The sequence below is a fragment of the Xenopus laevis genome, chromosome 3L (assembly GCF_017654675.1).
Source record: "Xenopus laevis strain J_2021 chromosome 3L, Xenopus_laevis_v10.1, whole genome shotgun sequence".
In the NCBI taxonomy this organism is placed as follows: domain Eukaryota; kingdom Metazoa; phylum Chordata; class Amphibia; order Anura; family Pipidae; genus Xenopus; species Xenopus laevis.
The window spans coordinates 88,643,528-88,667,969 of NC_054375.1; the positions used below are offsets into that span (position 1 = coordinate 88,643,528).

At 35.3% G+C, this 24,442-nt stretch overlaps 1 protein-coding gene across 23 annotated transcripts in view; it reads right to left on the reverse strand.

Annotated features, from left to right (window-relative positions):
• celf2.L (CUGBP, Elav-like family member 2 L homeolog) overlaps positions 1–24,442 on the reverse strand; it is a 271,162-nt gene that overhangs the window by 156,875 nt on the left and 89,845 nt on the right. The window contains exon 1 of one of the 23 annotated variants that reach the window (XM_041584887.1): positions 12,044–12,117. The gene's annotated coding sequence lies outside the window, so the exon portion shown is untranslated. 23 annotated transcript variants of the gene reach the window in all.

Genomic DNA, 24,442 nt, shown 5'->3' on the forward strand with positions numbered 1-24,442 from the left:
ACCTTTAAAGGACATACAGCACATAATGAAAGTATAACACAATTTCAAGAAAAATACATATTTCTGAAGGAATCACATATTTATCACATTCATTTAAAGATACTGTTTCATTAACAATAAAAAAATGTTGACTTAAATTGGACCTTAGGAAGATAAGCATCCCCATATTTTAGAACTTTCAGTAATGGTTTTTTCGGATAATGGCAAAGATTAATATAAATAGTTTTATTATGAGCATTGACTTCACTATGATTCACCATTGGTCCTCTGGTAAAACTTTGACTGAGTGGAGTGGAGGTAATGCTCAATAATCTACTTAAGAAGCCCTTACAGGGGTTAGGCCCATTTGGCTGGGAACTGTTGAAATGCTTTTAAGATTTGAACACGTGAGATATAGTATTTTCATGATTGCATAAAATATATTGTATGAAATATTAAGACTTGTGAGAGGGTTTTTAAAATATGCTTGTAATGTGAGATATGTTTTTAGGGCTAGAGGAGGCCAAATGTACTTTTGCAGATTTTTTTATTTGTATTTTTAGGTGTGTTATTAGGAGAAATTATAATAGTATAAGTTCTGATATCAAGATATGTTTTTACCAGGCTAAACCCCCTACATGAAATGACAGTGACATCTTAGCTTCAAACACCAAGTTTTTCTGTGGTTGTTTTTTTCAAATATAAATTATCACACATGTATCAGGAAAAAGTGAACAGCGGGTTATCTGTAACTGTCCTTGTACATCACAAGCACTGGTAATAAATAAGTTCTGCTCACATAAAGGTTCAGATTGCATGCATTAAAGGACAATCTTCTGCAGAGTTTTTTTTTTGCTTTTTGTAATAAAGCTGGTACGGGAATAAGGTATTCCATTATGGCAATGGTCAGTATGAATAAGATTGATCCACATGTGACACGTGGATAATGTTAGCCTTTCTTGTTGCACTGACATACCATTCAGCATTCTACAATAACAGTTCTTAAGATAGCTAAAGCAGTGCAATGCAAATAGAGCACGGTTTAGCTTGGCATGTCATTAATCATGCCCTGTAAATCAGCTCTAATCCTTAGTGGAAGTTGTCAAAATGTGGTTCAAATTCTACACATCTCACGCTGTCTGACTGTGCTATGAAGTGCAGGACTAAATTGGTCTGTGTCTGTGTATCTATCTATATATTTATAGTCTCTCTAAAACTTTTATTTAACATGCTCTAAACCCATTTTCAGGTCCACAACAACAAAGATATTGTATTGCACACTCATCATTAAACCTTTCTGCAAACAGCAATAAATGTTAGCTTATTTCTCTGCAAAGCTGGCTTTAAGCACAAGTGAATTAAAATTTAACATCAACCAATAATATTCTGTACCAAGATATATCTTTACAATAACAATTTATATTACATTGGCCTTAAAATCTTTAATCCTCCTACAAAACCGTAAAACATTTTTACAGGTTAGCGGATAAATTGCCTGTAGAGAAGCTTTTATAGAAAAGTTCGCTTTTGCTATAATGTATTTTTATAGGGAGGAGAAAAACGGCTCTGTGTAATAAGATTAAAAATACATATATGTGATTATATTGTGATTATATTGCTATGGTTGCCCATTTTTGTTTTTTTACAATATAAATTAATGTCAATGTTTGCCACTCTCTTAGTATAATCTTAGATGTGTAAGCCAATACATTCACTATTTAGAACATTTTAAAAATAAAATTAAAAAATATTTTTATTTATGTCCAAATGAAGGCCCACGAACAGAAATTCACAAGTGTGATATTTGGTCAAGAGGTATGCCTGTTTTCAGTTGTAGCACCAGTGCCTAAAATATCTATCTATCTATCTATCTATCTATCTATCTATCTATCTATCTATCTATCTATCTATCTATCTATCTATCATTGGGATACCAGGTCACCATTTAATCAAAATAATTGACTCCAATGTATTTCACTCAGAAAAAATGCTGCGGAAAAATGCCCATTAGCTTCAATGAGTTTCTCTAATTTTCTCTGTGTTGCAAAATTTCCTGTGGTTTTTGTGAATGTTTTTAACAAAGGGAAACAGGGCAGATTTGCTCATCACTGCTGAGAGCCATTTCTTAAAATGTAACATGAATGTAGAATATAATACATATATTTATATAGTCATTTCATTTGAAACATATTACAGTCTATTCAGCACCCCTTATTAACAATACCTGAGATAATTACAAAAAATTGCCTTTACAGTGAGAGTGATGGTGAGCGTACAATTTCTTGTTTTGTTCATTAAATGCAAATTTTACTGATGAAGATTAAAGACAGGGGGTTAGTAATTTTCATGTTATATAATAATTGCCTTGTAAATCAACAGAAATCACACGCTAAGGTATATTACTGGACTTCACTTATTGTTTAATGTGGAAAGGATACCCCAGGGAGATAGTTATCTTTAAACCAGCATCTTCTAACTGTTAATTCTGCACAATACACGAGTCAATAATTCTCAGTGGTAAATTATTATAAATGAGATTTTCAATGAACATAGAACAATGAAGGTATCTTTTATATATTCCACTGTTACATTGACAAACATTTCAGCCAAGTTTTTTAATGACCTTATTTGCAAAGATGGAAGTTAATGTATGCTATTTATTTCTTGGGAGCTGGAAGAAAGGCTACACAACCAAACTGTCATATTATAAACTCAGTGCTCTGAGTATGTGTTGACAAATGGGCATTTTTAATTTTGTAGCGATCGTGCTGAAACAACACCAATTACTGTTTCCAGCATGTAGCAAAGCCATCAGAACATTATCTCTGCTTGCTTTTTATAAATGATCTGATGAATTCACCTACAGAAACTAATGATCCAAGTTCATCTTCCTCTGCCTTTTTAGACCATGGATCAAACGTGACCCACTTTCCTCTCGTATTTTCCCTGCTAAGGCCTTCCTATTAGTCATGAGCAAAAGAGGAAGAGGGCACTGTGAAATGTATAAAGAAAGCGAAATGGAAAAAAAGAGATACATTATAACAAAGAATACAGGACAGAGAGAATGAGAGAAAATATGAGACCAAATGAATCATACTGTATAACAGACACACACATACTGTACATTCTGTATAACTGCATACATATACACACACGATTTTTATTGTATGGTGTTTCAGAAAGAAAGGAAAATAAACACAAAAGCTAAACACCAAATTAACTATCGATAAATGAGACAGATCAGAACTGGATAGATAGAACTAAAGAAAAATGGGGAAAGAGGAAATAATTTGTAAGGGCTTGCAAAATAATAGAGACTATGATTAAGGTATTTCCCGAAAAACACATTAGGCATCCATCACACAGCAGCCACATGCTTTTTAATGTTATTATAAACAGTGTTTTTTACTTTATGTGACAATGTGCTTTTTTCTCTTTTTTGGTTTTGAAAGAGGAAATAAAACAACTTTGAATACATATATAAACAGCCCTTAACATCTCCTATTATACATTTACTTGTGGAATTGAATTGTGTTAGATTCTGTGTTTACACCCAGATAAACATACAATAACTCTACGCCAAGGTGTTTTACCTTTAAATGCAGATTTTGCATGATGCCAAAATGTAAAGGGGTCTTTCTAATATGCATAAACCTCCCTGCTCTTTGTTATGCAAATGCCAGTGTGCAGTAACCATTTTCTTTTTTTGTCCCTATTTTAGATTTCATAAAAATGCAAAGCAGTTTTATTTTAAGGCCCTTTCTTCATCCAGTGAAAATTAAATCCATGTGGGCAGGTTATTCATTTTATTGAACAATTGACCAATTCATCATTTGTCTTATAAAGAGGGGCTAGAGAATACCAAACTATACAAACCCAAGAAACACCATAATGAATTACAAAACAGAAAACAGCAAAAAATAAATAACTAATGTAATAGTAAGGGCTACACTAACTGCTGTGTTTAAATGTTAACAAAAAGCAGCCACCATAAAAGATGTGCATGATTTAAGAAGTTCATTATAGTCCTGAGTTTCAAACAACAAATTTTCGCAATATTTTCAGAATATAAACAAGTGCCCTTACTAAATTTGCACAGAATGATAAGCAAAATAACCTGCTTTATGAGCATGTCATTAAATACCTGCAATTTATTTAATTACATCTCGATTTTAACCAAAGTAATCTAAATATATAAACCATAAACAATATAACAGTGGAGTTTATTATTGTCATGGAACTTTGCAATACATTATTGAATTTGCAATTATTATTGTCATAGAACTTTGCAATTCATTTTTAATTAAATATTCACATACTGAACCCTCCTCAAAATCCTCTCATCCCTGGTTGCAAAGACAAAATATGGATACATACACCCCTGTAGATTTAAAGGTGCAAATTGTACATTTCATGCTGAAGGATGTTTGGATACTCTTAGCCATGGACAATACCAGAAGATGCCCAAATCAAAGTTATTTAGATGAAGAAGAAAAACTGAAAAAAGAAAACAAGAAAAATACTTCTTTAGGTGCCAACTTTAAGGGGGTTATTTATTGAATAATAAAAGGGGGTTATTGAATAAAACAAACTCAAACAAACTCCCATCCAAAATTTTACCTTATTTATTAATAAAATAATCTTGAAATATTTGGGTCAGGAAAAGTCTCAATAAAATAGTGAAAAAACCCAAATTGTACACATTTTTTGGATTTGACTCCCAAATCGTGTCGATTTTTTCAAATAATCACTTGACAACCCTACATTTTTTTGGTTTAGAGTACGAAACCCAGCTCAGACCATGCTATCTTCAAATTGGAAAAGGGAAATCAGCCATTGACTTTTACAAGACCTCCACAGGTTTCAGATTTGGATTTTTTGCTGCTTTGGGGCTTAATAAATCTTGAAAAATGTAAGTTTTTATTCCTCTAAAAATTCTAAAGTTTTTGGCACTAAAAACTTGGACTTTAATAAATAACCCCCTTAGTCTTGACTCAGTTGACAGTAACAAAAGCCAATATAGTTTGAATTTGTCTTGAAAAGAACAAAACACATTTTCTTGATTTCCCCCCCTTTAAATTACTATTTGAAGTATTTGCCAATGCAGCAACCCATATCTTCTAATGGACTTAAAAGCACTTGATCCTTTCTTGAAACTACTATAGACTGTATTTGGCCACTGCATTTGGCTCCTACTGTAAACATGTTATAGTGATAAAACATACGTGCAGCACAATAAGCTCTATTAAAAATCACTAGGGTTTAATAAACCAAACCACATATCTTCCTTAGAAGGCAACATATGCTCAATTTGCTTAACAGATCTAATATAGTAAAGATGCTGAGCTGCTGCTCTCCCAGCCACATGGGGGCTATGCAGCTGTTCAGCAAAGACTCAGTTAGGCATTGGTGTGCACTCATAAAGATATTATGAGACCTTGTGTGAAGGTAAGCACTATTAAATTGTTTTCAAAAAGGAAAACACTGGATTTGTTATGCTATAATAGTAAAAACATTGTACGGCAACTACAATGCTTGTCTAGCACAAAGTAATACTTTCAGGATACTGTTAACTTCTTGTATTAACTGTAATGATTTACCTTTAAATCATACTGAGAATTTGCTGTATTAGCATCCTTGCAATAATGGGATGATAAAGTTTGTACAAGGTATATGTCACAAATGCTTTCTGCTATGATACAGGTTGTAGATAACAACTAATAAGTAAGCACATTTACTTATTGTAGGGTTGTTTCAGAATACTACATTGTGGCCATGGTCTTCCTAAACTTCTTTGTAAGTCATAATTATTTTATTATAAATGATCATGTAAGTTTGTAGCAAGCGATGCAATCAGCCTTCTATGTGGGCAAAAAATGGGAGCGTATGTATCACTGTAAATTTAGCTTTCATTTGCAATTGAAATTACATATCATTTTAGATCAGTTCAGACTGTCAAATCTGGATTTGCATAGATGGTGCAAATGTATTTAATTAATTTTTAAATTACCAAAAAACCAGTGTTGATGGAATTACATACCATATAAATTCGAAATAGTGTCATTTATCTTCATATCGCTTACCCACCATGCCGCTTTCTTTCTCAGAATTTTGGTTTAACTACACTCTCTACAATTGTGAAAAATTGTGCTTTGGATGGGAGCAGTTCAAAGATTTGGAATGGATAGTAAATTGCACGCAAATGGAAGCAACTTGTACATGTGCAGGAGAAGTTCATGTTTGGATATGGCCTTACACTTGCATATGCTTTAGATGTATGCAATTTAACGGCTGCAACATTTTTGCCCAGGAGCAGTAAACAATAGCAACCTATAAGATGTTTGCTTTTAAACAGGTTACTAGTAAATGTTACTTGCTGATCGGCTGCTATGGGTTACTACTCCTGGGTAAATAAAGTTTAGGCAGCACATATTTATTCGTGAGTGGTTGTATTGTATTTTTTCCTGAACACTGAAATATTGCACTTCTGTGCCCTTCTTTCCATTCTTTTGTGAATTTACAATTTGAGATTATACCATTTTTAAAAAGCCCTTATGTACATTAGCAGTGCGAATAAAAATTCTCAATTCTGTTTGCGCATTAAATACACCAGGTTTATAAACACAACCATGTGCGGGGCAAGTATTTTCACTGTTTGAATCATTCTGTGCTGCTCTAAGTTTATAAATGATCCCCAGTGTCTTTTATTTTTGTAACTGTAACATATAGGGGCTGATTCAAAGGATTTTAATCCAACAATCGAAGGAATATCCTTCGATCAAAAAAACTTAGGAAAGCCTATGGGGACCTTCCCCATAGGCTAACATTGACTTCGGTAGCTTTTAGCTGCCGAACTAGGGGGTCGAAGTTTTTTTTAAAGAGACAGTACTTCGACTATCGAATGGTCGAATAGTCGAACGATTTTTAGTTCGAATCCTTCGATTCGAAGTCGTAGTCGAAGGTCGAAGTAGCCCATTCGATGGTCGAAGTAGCCCAAAAAATACTTTGAAATTCGAAGTTTTTTTACTTCGAATCCTTCACTCGAATTTAGCGAATCGGCCCCATAAGATCTGCAATAAATACTTGGGTCTTTCACTGCAAACTGTTGCAGTTTGCCTCATGTTATTATATGCAAGGTTGACACATTCTGCCGGATGATTGCAACATTGTCATGTACGAAATGGTGCATTTCCCTATATCTGGTTGATAGTGAGCTTTCTTTCATAGTGCTTATGCAGGTGAAGATTGAAGAACCAAAAACAAGCAGCTAGACCTTCCTATTGCACTCAAGTATTGAGTTTGATACCAAGAGGAGTGGAGAATAAACTTCACAGAGATAGGGATGGAGCAGTGATTAGATAGATGTTTGTTACTGTTATTATTACTATTATTATCCTCAATTTATATAGTGCTGACATATCCCACAGTGCTTTTACTGAGATTATACATAATTCACACCAGCCCCTAATAAGCCGCCAAAGTGGATCTTACAATCTAAGGTCCCTATCAAATTCACACACACACTAGTGCCCTGGCTGAAATTAGACCCAGGAACCTAGTGCTGTTAGACAGCCATGACAACTATTGGGCCACTAGGGATGGGTGAATTTGAGCCGTTTTGTTTCGCCAAAAATTAGCCGCCGGCAAATTTTTTTACGCATGCCGCCATACAAGTCTATGGCTGTCATTTCCACGGAGAAACAAGGTGAAACAATTCGCCCATCCCTATTGGCCACCATTCCACTCTGTTATTTTTGGAAATTCTGGGAAGACATAGCTTTCTGAATCTGTCATGTAAATTGGTGTTGCTCCACAAAAATCCTGAAAAATATAACATTTTCTTGTGAACAAAATGTAACTATTTAAAAAAAAAAGTAGCTTTATAAAAGAGCAGTCATATTACTGGATTTGTTAACAGCGCAAGTCTGAAAGTCAGATCTCGGAACAGTCTTTACAAAATAAAGTACACTTTTCCCAGTGGTTTTTCAACTGTATCCACATTACAGCTTTATTGTACTGATAAATTATACAGTGTCATTGTCCGGCTTAGTGAAGGTCCACCTAATTGCGTTCATTCACACCATTTTAAAACATGCAATTTGTCTTAGGAAAGTAATAGTCTAGAGCAAGAGTAGGGAACATGTTTTATTGAGGCCTTCTCCAAACATTGATTTTGTGTGTGTTGATGGGATTCATTTGAAGGTGTCATGAAAGTTAATAGGCTATTGTTCAAATGTGTAAGCATAAATATATTTAAGGCAATATGACTCCCGTAACTGTTTTTGCTAAAGAAAGATTTCTGATATGTCTTTAATATTTGCTGCTAGGTAATATTTCATTACTAAGATGTGCTGCTGTTCCAATTATTTGACTTCTTTCCTCACATGGTAGATCAGGAGAAGGATTGTAAATAAAATATCCTGAATGCTTGCTCTGTTGTACTGTGACTAGACCATTCTATTTTCAGTGGACATGAATGGTAGAGGGAATAAGGGATAGGCCTACAGGTCAACTATTGCAATTATATGTCTACTGATAAATGACACTTATGCACATGGTTTATATACCTACATGGCAGCCACAGCTGATGTCAGTGGCAAACTTTAATTACACTTTAAAAGCAAAATTTTAATTTATGTATGCATGCTTTTTATATATTTATTATATCAACATGTTAGTGTAACTTTTTATCACGCTTTTACCTGCTAGAATGAATGGAGTAGACATGAGTATATGTTGCTAGAGGAGTGACCGAGCATTCTGAACAATGATTAATGCTGCAGCACACATTCTGCAGAGTAAAGGTTAATGCCAGGGCTAGGATGTCATGAAGCTTTCACACTGACATTACCATCTCATGCCTTGGTCAGTACATGACAATGAATCACATTGGCAAGTATTAAGCAAGATAATAATGTGTTCATCTAATGAATAAGCCCCACTATTTTTGCACCCTACCTAAAGTTCATTTTATATGCTGTCTACAGCAGGGCAATATGCAAAGCTGACCTTTCAAACCATTTATTAACATAAACAAGGACATAATGAGGCTGGAACGGTGGAAAAAAACAGGCAAATTGTGCCCAAAATTGGACTTTGCACACTGCACTTGCATTTGTTAATGAGCTTACATTACTTTAAAATAGAAACCCATCTTGTGCATGACCATTTATAGCCCTGTCTGCTATAAAAAGCTTGTAACCCGTTCCATATTACAGATACCATTATGGCAGGTTCTCAATAGTCAAATTACTAACCTAATAAAGATACATACATTAATATAGATTTGTAGAGGACTTAGCAATTGCTTGGAGATGTCACTTGGAAATTAGCAACTAATTTGTGTTCTTCTTAAATGTCGCTTTCAAGGCAGGGGTGCAGCTGGATAGAATCAGCACAAAGAGAAAGTAATTTATTTTGTATTAATTCTTACTTTGTTTAACAGGCAATTTCAGAGCATCATAAAAGCCTCTTTAATTTGTCTCTATGTAATATAAAGCAGATGTACTCTGCTAATAAACTGATTCATTAAGCAGTATACATTATTTGAGCAGTTTTCTTCATTAAAAAAGACATGTCAGTAAAGAGTATGTGCCACACTGATTTAAATGCAAAAATGTTGTCCTGAGTAAGGAACTAAAAAATGGCACAGATTCTGCAGTTTGATATACAAATGGCATGCACATAACTCAATATACAGCACCAAATATTGTAATTCATACCTATTAACAATCCCTATTCAGGTGGGACATTCCAATATTGCAGATGTAGGTTTTAACAAGGCTTCAATAGAAAAATTCACATTAACATAAAAATATTAGCTGGTCAGAACAAATCATCAACTGATGTTCTTTAAATATACTGAGAATGAGAACTGTTATTGACTGCAGTATTGAGACTTCTGTACAAAAACTATTGAACTGCTACTTTCCAAGGTTAAACAGAAACAATAGTATTAATAATATCATTATTAATATTATCTTCCAAACGCACCAAGGCCTATTGATGGAGATGTACAGTATGGTAGTGGCATTATGGTAACCCCATGTCCCTGAAGTAAATCTTAAAGCTCAGTTGTAATGTATTACAACATAAAAAGTATTTATTTTGGGGGGGGGCATCACCTTGTTTCATTGTGGCCCAAAGCTCCCCCTTAGTCATCAATCTGAGCTCATGTGCATTTTTTAGGGGAGTTCCTTATACAAATTGTTTGTGTGTTCTGGAAACTATAAGCACATATAAGCATTTGGCAAAGGAGATACCATGTGCTCATAGAAATCTATACTGGTCTTAGCATTACAGAAATGACAAACAGATATTATATTTCCAAGAATCCACCTATAGAGAGAAAGAAGCACAACTCTTTATGAAGATCATATATACATTTATGCTTTTAACAAAAAGCTAAACATAAACTAGATACTTCACTACTGCTTGCTGGGGAATGTAACAAAAGGTGTTTGCTGCAGATTTAATCTACTAAAGCAACCAATCACTGGGTAGCATTTACTACCTTGTGTAAAAGAGCACATATTATTGGTTGATTTGGGTCAGTGCACCATGGCAAACTGTGTGCCTGCCTTTTATTGTATATGGGCTTTATTAATGTTGACCTAGATTATATAACAATGAAATAAAGCTTTTCAGGGCCAACTTTTTATCATTCAAGCTTTTGTTGAGATACAAATCCCAGAATCCCCTCCAGGCCAAGTGAAGAATGAGATGCTGTAAATTGTATTTCTTGTAGTAGGGATTGCTTGAAACTACAGTCCAGCTAAGCCTTCATATTCCTGGTATGTAGCCTATATTTATTTACTGTGGCAAGTGACCTGATTTCAAACACTGATGTTCATTTACAAGACAAATGAGCCATAAAAAAAACTCAGGCAGACTAATAATAGTAGGTCCATGATAGTGGCATAGATTATGTGATTATTTATCATGTCATAATAACTGATGCAAAAATACTTATGCTAGCCATCTGGGTACAGAGAACCTATGGTGTGATAAAAGTGCAAAAAGAAAGTGATAATAGGTACATCCCGGAGAGCAAATAATGTTATGTGAATCACAAACTGCTATTATAACACAGGACTAAGATATCATGTTATCGTTAACCCCCAGCATGCTAAACAGACCAGAAACAGAGAATCACAAAGTTAAAGCATTACACAGGTTCTTACTATTCAATTGGGTGTACATTACATCTGCAGAGTCAAAATTTCACCTCCCCATCATATTTGACCTCTTTGTGGTAACCTTTAAATATAAACCCTCCTGGGTATTGCCACTACACTAAACCATCTTTTAAATCTTCTATCCATGAGTATTCTCTCCAGAGGAATCCTTAAAGAGATGAAGGAAAGCTTGAAGTCCTGTCCTTTAGCTTAGCAACAAGTATTGAAACTACAGACAGCCATCACTGGAATGTTCTATACATTTATTTTATGTTGTGCTTTCAGAAACCATGCTATGGTAGGGAATACAAAAGAAGGTAACTTTTTTTAAAAATTTTTATAAGTGCAGGTTAATGCTTAAACGGTGCTTCATTATTTGTTTGGCAATCTACTAACTATATATTAATATGGCAAATCTTGCTATTATCAGAACTGTTGTTTTGAACATTATAATGATTTAAAATAGTTTAAACAATGGCAGCTCCATTCAGTACTTGTTTTGAATATACCTCTTTTGAGAGATGAGAATATCATTTGTTGCTTTAAAGTGCTATTGATATGTGGGTCCAAGGACATACACAGCAGCTAACAGGGTCCTCTTTTCTGTGTGAATCTGGATTCATTTATTTTGTGTTACTTCCCATTAGCTACTGTTCTGCTTATAATAATAAAATCACAAAAGAGAAAGCACCACAGAAATTGTCTTCCAAAATTAATAATAATAATAATAATGATAATATATATTCATATTTATTGAAAACCCTGTTGAAAATGACCTTTTTGCCTATGCAATAAGATTAGATTGTAGATTGTTCTGCAATCAGTATTGTATTACATAGCAATGGTAAAAAAGAACAAAACCTGAAAGATTTGATCCAGTGTAATACCTGTTTGATTCACATTCCAGGGACACCCATCCAGAGAAAATACGGGTTAAATCTTTTAGTACTCCCTTTGTCTAACTCCGTTTTAATCGGGTAAAAAAGTCTGTGGGCTGCACAAGAGATGTAGTAGGTAGGAGTGAGTCACATTCGCCCACATCCTGTTGTTGCATCCTGTTCAACAGCCTTAGCGACACTTTGCAGAATTTACAAGGCCAATAATTGTTGTCGGCAATGTACAGTGTGGGAGATGAGACAAAGTGCTGCTAAGCAGCGAGTGAAAGAGCTTTGTGTTCTGTCTCTCTCTATTACCGAACCGAAGGCCAACAAAACATTAAATGGATGGAAAATGGATTTTTGATTTACAATACCAAAATAATTAATTAGCAATAATGCACTGTAGATAATAACAATAACATCTACAGTAATAATAATTAGCACAGATGTAATTGGTTTATATTAAATCCTTGAATCAGCTTTTCATCAAGCTAACCTTAAGTGATCTTCCCTTCCCTTTCCCATATTATTTTTACATAAAACACTGAAGCAAGCTCCAATAACATCGTCACTTGAGAGGTTTTACTGAGCGCATGAATCTGTGCAATAATTGAGGCAGCATCCCAGGCATACCTATGACTCTCATGAAAGGTATGACCTATTCCGGCGGAAAAGCAGCAGTTCAGCATTTATGTTTAAGGTCTGGCTCTCTGATAATCCATTTATTGGTGCAAATGTAATACTGGAATTAGTGATGGGCGAATTTGTGCCGTTTCGCTTCGCCGAAAAATTCGCGAATTTCGCGCGAAATTCGCGAAATGGCGAAAAATTCGCGAAACGGCGCCGGCGTCTCGTTTTTGACGCCGGCGCCCGTTTTTTCGACGCCGGCGCCCGTTTTTGACGCTGGCGCCCGTTTTTGACGCTGGCGTCCGTTTTTTGAAAAAAAAAATTTTGACGCCGGCGAATTTTTTCGGCGAATTTTCGCGGGCGTTTCGCGAATTTATTCACTGGACGCGAATCGCGCAAATTCGCAGCGAATTCGCGCCTGGCGAATAAATTCGCCCATCACTAACTGGAATACCAAAACTATGATATCAAAATGCGTTTTTTTCAAGAGTCAAGGAAAGGACCAGGAATTAAATCACTATTTTTTTCTCAGGGCTGGAGTTCCTTTTTGAAAATGCACTGGCCTGGGAATCTTTCTAAGAAAGCTCCAGCATCTTACTTCTAACTCCCAGGGATTCTGTGTGCCTTGTACATGCACCATTTGATAAAATCGTGCACATTTTACAATGCTATGCATGTACAAGCTCAATCCTAGATTGTTCGGAACAGAAGTAAGATAATAGCACCATACTGCCTTAGAAAGGCCTCAGGCTGGTGCATTTTTTTCCTGAAAGGAGCCTTGGCCAGAAAAAAAATATTAAAATAGATAAAAGACAAAATACAGTTTTCTGCAGTTCAGTTTCATTATATATCCTTGCGTTTAATTCTTAATAGCAAACTATAGTAGTGCATATTGTGACAAAATTGTGTGGCCCTAGAATGGTAGGTGTACTACAAATCACTGCATTATAATAATATATCAGCGTATATTATCTTTGTGTTCTGATGTCTATAGGTCTCCGCTTTTAAAGGAAGGAGTTTGTAAAGTAGGAGCAAAAGGGAAGTGAAACATGCAAAACATGATTTTTCAACTCTCACTGTCAAAATCTAAACCCATGGCACACATACAGCAGCTGTTTGTTAAGTGCCCCTCAACAAGATGGTTTCATTTTTCAATGTGTTTAAAAAAAAATAATAACACAGAGGGTTGATCATGGCTAAAGCCATATCTACAGGCAACCAATTTACTTTAAAAGAGAACCTGTTATCGTTTGATACAAATCAGGGGAGAGAATAAAGGAAGAGTAAAGTAAAGGTAAGTGGGGTGACTAAAGTAAAAACTCTGCTCACTAGATCACAATAAGTGCAGGCCCTAAAAATATACCCTCAAAGAGTGAGAAAAAAGGCACCAAACATTAGTCCCTTATAAAATAACTGTTGAACCCAACTAAATGAGATGACAGAACATACTGTATACTACCATTGTTTTTATGAGCCATGGGAATAAAGGATCAGCAATCAAGATTTGTCTCTATGACAGCAGAAATAAGAAGCAGCAGGGATGCTTGGAATGGCAAATGAGTGACATCTGGAAAGCTGTAGGCTGGACGTGCTAGTATAATTAAACCTATGAGAGGAAATAAAACACGTCCCATTGGTTCATTGGGTGCTAGAGATGTATATGCAATTACGTCAGATGCAATTGCTTTTTTATGAAAATAATGTGCAAGTTTGCATCAAGTATTTTCAGAGTGGGGGTTGCATTACTTCTGATGCACCTGCGTACATGATGTTTGCATCTGTCTCACTGGGTGCACCTATTGACTAAACCTGCTGTGTGAACCCTAGAGCTACTGCCAGGTCTAGTGTGGTGGCAGCTCCAGGAATCCTTAGCATCAACAAGTGTACCGTTAGAAGAAGCAAGCAACTATGTGAAAGTGCAGGGGTATGTTCGGATGCAAGAACCTTTATGAATTCTGCAAACAGTCCTACCAGCATCAGAATGAGAATTCTACATACAGGGGAAAAGAGCCTGAAATGTTCATATCAAACAGCAGACTACACCCTCCTGTATGATATGTGCATTTGTTTTGTTTATTTTAGAGTTTAGACAGGAATAATCTTATGTTTCTGCACATTGGGTACAATTTGCAAATCCCTTCACTAATTAATCATGATCTCCTGTCTTTGAGATAGGATCATTTTCTACTTTTGTGTGGCATCTTGATGGATATCCAAAGTAAAATAAGCCATTTATCAGGCAATGATCATATTTCTTTCCCCTAAACACATTTCACATAAAAATATAATCTCGTTTTCTCTTTATGGAGCAGTATTCTTATGAATATGTAGCACTGCATATGAGTGTGATTGGTAATGTGATATGCTAATGGGCTGTGCACAGGAAATGTTATATCAACCTTATCTCTAAAAATAGCTGTTACTGACACAAATACATCAAGTGTGAGTTATAGTGTAGAAACATAATCCTGATGTAGGTATATAGAAGGACATAAGATAACCTTTGACATATTAAAAAAAAAAACTTCCATCAACTGCCTGTTTCATTTGTGTGGATATATTATTTATGCTGCTTCATGTAACTTTTGTTTTGTTTTTAGAATTATAACTTGTATTATGTCAGCTACAGCATGTGATTTTTAAGTGAACGTTAAGAGTCATGTTATATTTAAAGAATACATAATAGATATTTATTTATTAAGGGTAATAATTTGTGCTAATGGCATACAATATTCAACTTTGCCTGGCTAACAAAATAAAAAAGTATTGCACACATAAAAAAAAAGTCCAAACACAATTAATAAATTGTCATATTCTGTGAGCAAAAAAAGACATTTCATACAATATCTTCATTTTACAAGGTGGCACATTATAAATATTATGGCTTTTAATAATACACTTTGTGGTTACCCAAAAGGAAAGTGATGAAGGAAAATGCACCAGATTATTATTTCTGGCATCAGATGTCAAGTTCTTGTTTAGATATCTAACTTTAGAAACAAAAATGTGCTGTATACTGCTTCTAAAAAGTAACTCTTGAAAAAACTAAAAACACAGATATACTTGGGCAGCCCGAAAACTATGGCAATATGAGACTAATATGTAAATTAAGAGCCCGGATAGCAGTAGCGTCTAAATGGAAGTCTCCTAGCTGCCCAAGCATTCAGGAGATCATTAAAAGGGTGAATGCCAACAGGTTATTTGAGGCGAACATAGCCTATTTACAAAACACTACCCCCCAGCATCTTCGAATCTGGTCTACCTGGGTACTGAGGGGTTTTGCTTCTACTAGCCCCTCCATACTGGCTGGCGTACCTTTGCCGCTCCCTGTGGTATCTTAGATTTTGGCTAACTGCTAGCTAGCTACTTTCATTTTACTACTAGACGCAATGTTATTTGTGAAGGCGGCTTGATAATGGTCTTTTATTGTCCTGAGATATGTGGGTGGAGGTGGGGGGTGCTCCCTATATGTAATTCTCTGACTCTGATACTTTCTGCCTCCACATGATAATGTATAATTTTATTGTCTCAAATGTAGTATGCTGGAATCGGACTCCCGCGGAACTTCCCGTAATTGCATTTCTTTGTTCTATTCACAGACATTATGCGAACTTTTTCTTTTCTTTTTTTTTGTTTTAACTTCTGATTTATTTTTCTACTGTATTTTTTGTGTGTATCATTACTCTGATATTTGTGTTTCTGTTCTTTACCTGTGGAAAAAAGTTTTTTTTTTTTTTTCTCAATAAAAAATCTAAGTTACAAAAAAAAAAAAAAATATGTAAATTAAGGATTCAAAGCTTGAGTATTGTAATTAGAAAAGAAACAGTGCATCAATAAATGTTCTAGAGCAATAATCCCAAACCAGTGGCATGAGCAACATGTTGCTCACTGACCCCTTTGATGTTGCTTTCAGTGGTTTCGAAGCAGGTTCTTAATTTTTGAATTCCTGGCTTGGAGGCAACTTTTGGTTGCATAAAAACCGGGTGTACTGCCAAATAGCCTCTTATATGCTACCAGTTTACTTAGGGGCTATCAACTATCTAATCTAACCCTTATTTACTTGTGTTACTTTCCAACTCTTGGATGTGGCTCACAATTAAAAAAGGTTGGGGAACCCTGTTCTAGAGGGGTGGATTCCTTTGCCTGCTGCCACAGCTAAAATGAAGTTAAGGTGAAGTTCATGCCCTCAAGAGTAGACAATGTACCTAATGGGTACTGTACTGACTGTGGGGCACTCTGCTGTATATATAAGGTGCCTCAATCACTATTATCACAAGCTAGAAGTAGCCACTGCAATTCCAAAAATGTTTTTCATGCTTGTGTTACTTTCCAACTCTTGGATGTGGCTCACAAGTAAAAAAGGTTTGGGAACCCTGTTCTAGAGGGGTGGATTCCTTGGCCTGCTAACTAATCATAAGTAATGAACTCTGCTGCCACAGCTAAAAGGAAGTTAACGTGAAGTTCATGCCCTCAAGAGTAGACAATGTGGTACCTAATGGGGTACTGTACTAACTGTGTTGCCTCAATCACTATTATCACAAGCTAGAAGTAGCCACTGTGATTCCAAGGTAGTCTGGGATATAACATTTGCTCAACGTAGCTAGTTCTATATTTCCAACAAATGCTTACCCCTTAGTTACAGCTTCCATTTTGGCTTAGTAATAAGGATGCACAGGATATTCATGCTGTCCTCCTCTCCCTTTCTGTTGCTATACCATCTAGTAACTCCTATAATTAACAAAAATGTGCATGGTCGATTGACACAAAGGGTAAACATATTCCCTCAGCTATGTTTGTGTTTGAAATTATATTTATATAAATGTACAGTATTTCAATAAACTTATAAATAGCTTTATACATTAGAATTTGATTGAAATTTTCAAATAAAATGGGCCAATGAGTCAATTTGATAAGAAAAAAAAACATATCTTGTGTTCTATCCAAAGAAACATTACTGAAGTGTATGGGAAAATCTGGAACTTATTTAGGAATTTAATCTTCTAGACCAATATCTGAATCCTGTAAATTTATAATGCTCTCAGAATAAACTTATATAGCACCTTTGTTTTAATGATTTGCTTTCTTATTAACATATGGACACTCGTACTTGTGAATCTTATTATTTCATAGCAGAACGAGAAAAGAGAAATTAATTGAAAAAAAACAAACACAGAGTATTTATATTGCTGGGTTTTGAAAGTAGATAAGTAATAAAACAAGCAGCATATTCTTGATTATTATCAATACTTCCTTATTTTGTGACTTGATTTGAAAGTAAAAGAACTTCTAAATGCAATTAAGAGATCTGCACATCTCCAAGGTTCAATGCTTTCAGCTTTTTTAAATTAATTTTTAAATGAACCTGTGCTTTGTGCCTTATCATTTTTAGGTGATGAATTGTGGTTGCATGATTTGTTTCTAGTAAAATAAACAAACAGAAGCCAAAATACACCGACAATCAGATGTGCTTTGCTTTTGCTGAACAAAAGCAATATTTACTTTAAGTTTTGAAAGCAACAAACACAATCCTTAATTCACATGAATACCTTAATATTGACTAATCTAATAGACTAATATTTTACTAAACCCAGTTATACACACAATTTAGCCCATGGTCTGATCTACTCAGATCCCATCCAGTTAAGACATAAACCTGACCAACCTTAAACCCACCCACTTTGCAAGACAATAGTTCATTTCACAAGAAGATTACTAGCCAAAATAAATAGATTTCTGGTTTTCTAGGGTTAAGTTGCTGCTTCAGCCTTTATATGTACTTGTGCACATGTGCCCATTGTTGATAAAGGAGCCCCACAATCTGTTTCTTTCTGTTTAATATAGTAATAAGACTTATAGTAGCTTTAATAGTCAATTTAGACTTATAGTAGCTAAACCCTTTAAAAGAACATTTCAGTGTAAATATAAAAATAAAAAATGTTTCTATTATAGTTAGTTAGACAAAAATGTAATCTATAAAGGCTTGAGGTGACCAGATGTCTAACATTATAGAACAGAACCCCACTTCCTGCTTTGCAGCTTTCTAACTCTGAGTTAGTTAGAGACTTCAAGGGGGGCCACACGGGACATAACTATTCAGTGAGTTTGCAAATGATCCTTAGCATGCTGGTCAGCAAACAGCTCTGACCCATGTGGCATCCCTTCAAGTCACAGATTGTTAATGCCTTCTAAGATAACCAATAAGAGAGCAGCAAAGCAGGAACTTGGGTTCTGGCTATTATGTTAGACATCCACTCACTCCAGCCTTTCTAGATTACATTTTTGTCTAATGAATTATATTGAAAACATTTTTATTCTTCACAGCCTGTTTACCCAGTTTTTATTTTTATATTGAACAATTCCTTTAGGATAGTAGATAGATTTCCAAAAAAAAACATTACTCTGATAAGGAGAAAACTCTCTTTTTGTCTTCATTTAGCTAACTGCTCATTTAAAAATAAAACACACCCTGTGCTGGAGATGGTAGGACACCAGCATAGTCAGCATGGTCCCTATCTAGAAGACGAAGTAGCTTTTAATAAAATAACAATACGAAGAATAACAGCTGTGGATTCTTTATTAAGAAAAATGAATGACTTGATTAATGAAAGAAATATATCAAGCTGTTAGTGCTGAATGCTCTAAAGCTAAAAAGTTGAAGTTCTTGCTTCCTATCATCTTTATGGGCAGCTGTTAAACAAAGAGTTTTAGCTTAAGGCAGAATGTGTAAGAATATGATGGATTAGTTTGTGACTGACAGCACAGGATTATAATGGCTTTCAGCAATGTACCAAATGCAATAAACGCAAATGCAGAAGAGAAGGGGTTTAACCCTTCCTGTTGCTGCAGAAATCGATTGTGGTGTAGCCTATCAAATGTAGCTTTATCTAAACACAGATGTAGCTTCAATATACTTTGTTGGCAGTGACAGTTAAGATCAATATTCGAGACCAAATGGCAGCTGTAAAAGGGCGATGTCCGTCAGTATTTCTCTGACTAACTGCGCTTATCTGAGGTTCTCATGCTTCACTGAGTGAAAATACTGCCATTGATCTTACTGTCACCGCGCACATTCCTTTTACATCAAACAAAATTTTTCACCATTGAGTTTCAAAGGACCCAATGTTTTTTTCTTTCAAATAATCACCATCTCTTAACTCTCACATGAATGGATTTACAAAAGTACTGTTTTATTGCGTTTGTTAAAAAGTGTTTGTAATTTTAACACTAAACCTGTACAACAGACGGTCTATAGCTGAAACACATGTAAAACACTATCAAAGCACTGCGCTATATTCTTTTCAATGATTATGCTTTTGAAATCGTTGTGGTTGCTTCTCAAAATTATCTACTGTAAATGCCAGAAGAGATTTCAAATGAAAATCAAGTTTGATTTGAGAAATGCACAATGTTATATTTTACTGCTACAGAGATCCCCTAATTTGGGGAACGCTATGCATTTTGGCACACTGGTTAGGCTACTCAATCATTTGCTTTTCCTTAAAAGCAAATTAAAGGCCTCATTTATGAATGCAAGCACATGTGCAAAGCACTAAATTGAGTAAGCATCGGCACTATACACAACAGTACTTTCTTCATACAGTACATGCTTCTTTGTTACTTGTGGGGAATGCCAATGTGCCTCTTCAGTCTGCTCTAATGAGTTATATGATGAAAATTCCATAGTTCCCTTAGTGGGATGTATCTTTAGCCATTGATGCCATTCTTGTTCACTCTCTCGTCATATCACGTCTAGACTACTGTAACTCTCTTTTAATTGGCCTTCTCCTCCAGAGACTGTTACCTCTCCAGTCCATAATGAACACTGCTGCGAGGCTCATACACCTCAGCAACCGCTCCTCCTCTGCCTCGCCATTCTGTCAATCCCTGCACTGGCTTCCGCTACCTTTCAGAATCAAATTCAAATTAATGACACTGACTTTCAAAGCACTTCATAACTCTGCCCCACACTAAATCTCTGAACTCATCTCTATATACTCACCCAACCGCTTACTACGCTCCTCTACTGGCCTGCTACTCAACTCTTCTCTCATTACCTCCTCACATGCTCGCATTCAAGACTTTGCAAGGGCTCCACCCCTCCTCTGGAACTCTCTCCCACGGTCTGTCCGATTTTCTCCCAACCTTTCTGCTTTCAAGAAATCTCTTAAAACGCACTTCTTTCGAGAAGCCTACCCTCACTCTGCTTAACTACCAAACGCAACACAACATACAATACCACATTTCTCACCCACTTAATTTGATCTTGCCCACTCCCACTCCTTGTGTATTACTCCCTTCCCTTTAGAGTGTATACCTATGCATAGGGCCTTCCTCACCTTTTTGTACCTGTATTGATTGTGATATATGTTCTATGTATATAATTCATGTCATTTACAGGGGAATGTAATAAAAGTCGCAAAGAGCAAAACAATTTGCACCTATAAGACTAAAAATCCACATCTCGCAATGTAATATTGTTCCTTAAACTGTTATTGCATTGCGAATTTTAATTGCGCATTGCGAATTTTAATTGCACACTCATAAGAAGTGCTTGAAGGTGTCGTAATCTTTTGGAGCAAACATAACGACTTTTTCAGTAAGAAGTTTTATTACATTGACTGCGCATTGGCGCAAACTATAAAATTCGCAGACGGTCTTTCACTGTCGGAAGTGGTCGCTAAACAGTTTCCGGGCTCGCAAAAGCTATATTAAATTCGCACAAAGCAAAATTTGTTCACGCAAAGGCATAACTTTTTGCACTGCGAATAGCTTTTCCGTTAGCGATTTTTATTACATTCCCCCGTTAGTTGTATAATCACATTTACTTTACAGTGCTACGCAATATGTTAGTGCTATATAAATACATGTTAATAATCATATATCATGGTGCAAATTTCTGTTTTGTTTTCGAGATTATAGTTTCTTAAACTATCCAAATAATCCACCAATAATGCTTGTCTTCTGGGTATCCACACTTGGCATAATTGGATCAGTCAATTTCATCTAACTGATTTCCATGCAATTTGCTGAAGCTCTGCTTAATATGTACACTCATTATGGATTTTAATATAGCAAATTTGAGAACAACATTATCTGGATGTGTGTTATCCAATTTTTGTAGAGACCCAAATATTCCATAACTCTTATGACTGCGGACCTAATGTATTGAGATGATGGTGTCATGCAAATAAGTGTATGTAAGTCAAGTCTTGGCACAAAACCTACATGAATAGACCAACTGCTAAGAGTAAAATAACTTGATAATTTCATAAAAGGTACATTTTTAATTGTTTATATATAGAAAGCTTATATAAGATTTTTGTTTTTATTATGGGTCCTCTTTTTTTGTTTTTACTGATCTGTCTATGTTGTCTTTAAAGATGCAAACAACAGCATCTTTAAAATCTAATAATTTCACATAAAACTATTTCATTTTTTCTGCATAATATAATTTTAAAAAACAAAACTATCTACTAATGTGCCTTAGAGAACAGGTGTTAAAACTCACATCCCATCTAAGGTCCTCAAGCCCCAGGGAAATGCTTTTTCCCCATACTAAAGACCACTTCAAGCAATCCAAGCTACTTTTCTATGCACATCTATGCCCTGAATATCTCTCTGATATGCAAAAGAAGCACTATAAAATTGAAACTACAGATAAAGCCACTTTGGTTCATGTGTCTAACACAGAATATCTAAACTCTTTAACCCACTTATTCAGTTTATCCTGAGTCATGACGCATTTAACACACACATCCAAATGGCTTCATATGTATGTAAAATTAATATTTTGAGAGCAAAATTATTTGGTCCCAAAGATGGAGCATCAAGGCCATAAAACTGTGGACATCTCCTTTGGTAATTGTTTATTCTGTGATCAACACTTTGGATCAAATGTATTTTCTCTTTTTTAATACTGTTTTCTCATATTCTACAACATATAAAAACATGGTGCTGTATGTATAATGAGTAAATAAAGATGACAATTGGACCTAAAACAGCTTCAGGCATGTCCAAGCTGTAGTTTGTCAGCTGTGGTTGAACTTCAACCTCCCCCCAGTCCCATCTGCCTCAGCCTCAGGTTTGACCTTGCAGTGAACTGTGCCTGAGGCCTACAATCTTTTTCTAACCTATGTCATAAAACATTTTTCTCTTATCACTTCTCCAACAAAAGAAAACACATTAAGAAAAAATTATTAACAGCAAAAGAATTGCTTCATTTATTAGCCCTTTCTGCCTGGGAATTTAATCAGTCAAACAAAAGATTCTTTTATCAGTAATTCCTTTATGGAAGTTTTCAGCAATGGATTTCTCTCTTTGTTTATTAAACACACATTAAATTGCAGACAGAAGAGCTAGATGTCTCCCCATGGAAACTATTCTTTTCAAGGAGGCCTTAGCAATGATGAGATTTTTTTTCTCCTTTTTTTTAACAATTAGCCAAATTGTCAACGATACTGCGCACCATTATATCTGTACGGGAAGTAGTAAAAGTGTAATAGTAAACTAGATTGGCTCCCTGAAGGATTGTACTCAGCAAAATGATTCCAGACAAGGGAAAACTTAGGCTGCATGGGTATGTTAAGCAGAAAATATTCTATTTCCTCTCTGTGGCTCTGGAAAGAGTAAGATGAACATTTGCAAGTGCAGCTCTGTGCACATAGCTCCCCTGACAGACACTTGATTCACAACCGAGTTTCCCTGGTTAGGAGAAAGGCATGTTTATTTTCAGCATGGTAAAGTAAAATATCTCTGCTCTTAGTTCAGATTCAATCCTTTATAACTACTTACATGTTTCCTTTAAAAGCAAGTATAGACAAATTATTGATAGGACAGATAGATTGAATTAATAAGCAACCACCTAAGCAATGTTTTCCCCTGGTTCAATGATAATAAAAGCCATTTGCTTCTCTAAGATAAGTATCATTGTGATTAGTTGGCTTTATGGACTGCAATCATATAATGTAATGCTATAATAACTCAAAATAGCTGGCATTTGGAATATAACATTCTGAGCAACTTCAACATGGTGGGGGCTAAAATTATATATATACTGTATATATATATATGTAACCATGACAGGTCAGAAGTACTGAAAGGTGACAAGGAAAGAAGAACATACTGCCACATTTCAGCAAATCACTTTTATTCTGACACCCCTATATTTAGTAGATACACCAGAACTTATTTCACATCTTAAAGTCATTCTGAACTAGTTTTGTCATTGGTCCCATGAAGGGTGTAAATGCTCACATTTTGTATAATTTCATTTTTCCTATGAGCAAAGGTATCAGAATTGCCTTAGTAAAGGCGGGCACTTAAAGAGGCAACTAATGTAATGATGTCTCCATTCATATACACTAGGACCCTTATCTGTTCCATCTGCCTTCAAGCCTTAACTTAACTTAAAATAGATTCAATGTCTAACAACACTGGTTACCAGGCCACAGTGAGTGTTATTGTGCAGTAACAGCTGAAAGGCATAGTTTGAACATCTCAGTTGTATATGCAAACATACTGTAGAAGGGGTAGAATGCTCCTTGTTATATATGACTAGTGCCCCAATTGTATCTTTAACTGTTAGAGGATGTTGGTAACTGTAGCTTTTAGTTGGATGGCTAGAAGTTTGGAATCCTCACTTAAAAGTTAAAAACAAAACAGTTCTAAAATGCAATCTGTTATACTATGAAACTAATGGAAGGGATATGGACTTGCATGTTATATCTTTTTTTTACAGCTGTGAGTATATTATGTTGTGCAAACTATTCTCTAAAATATAGT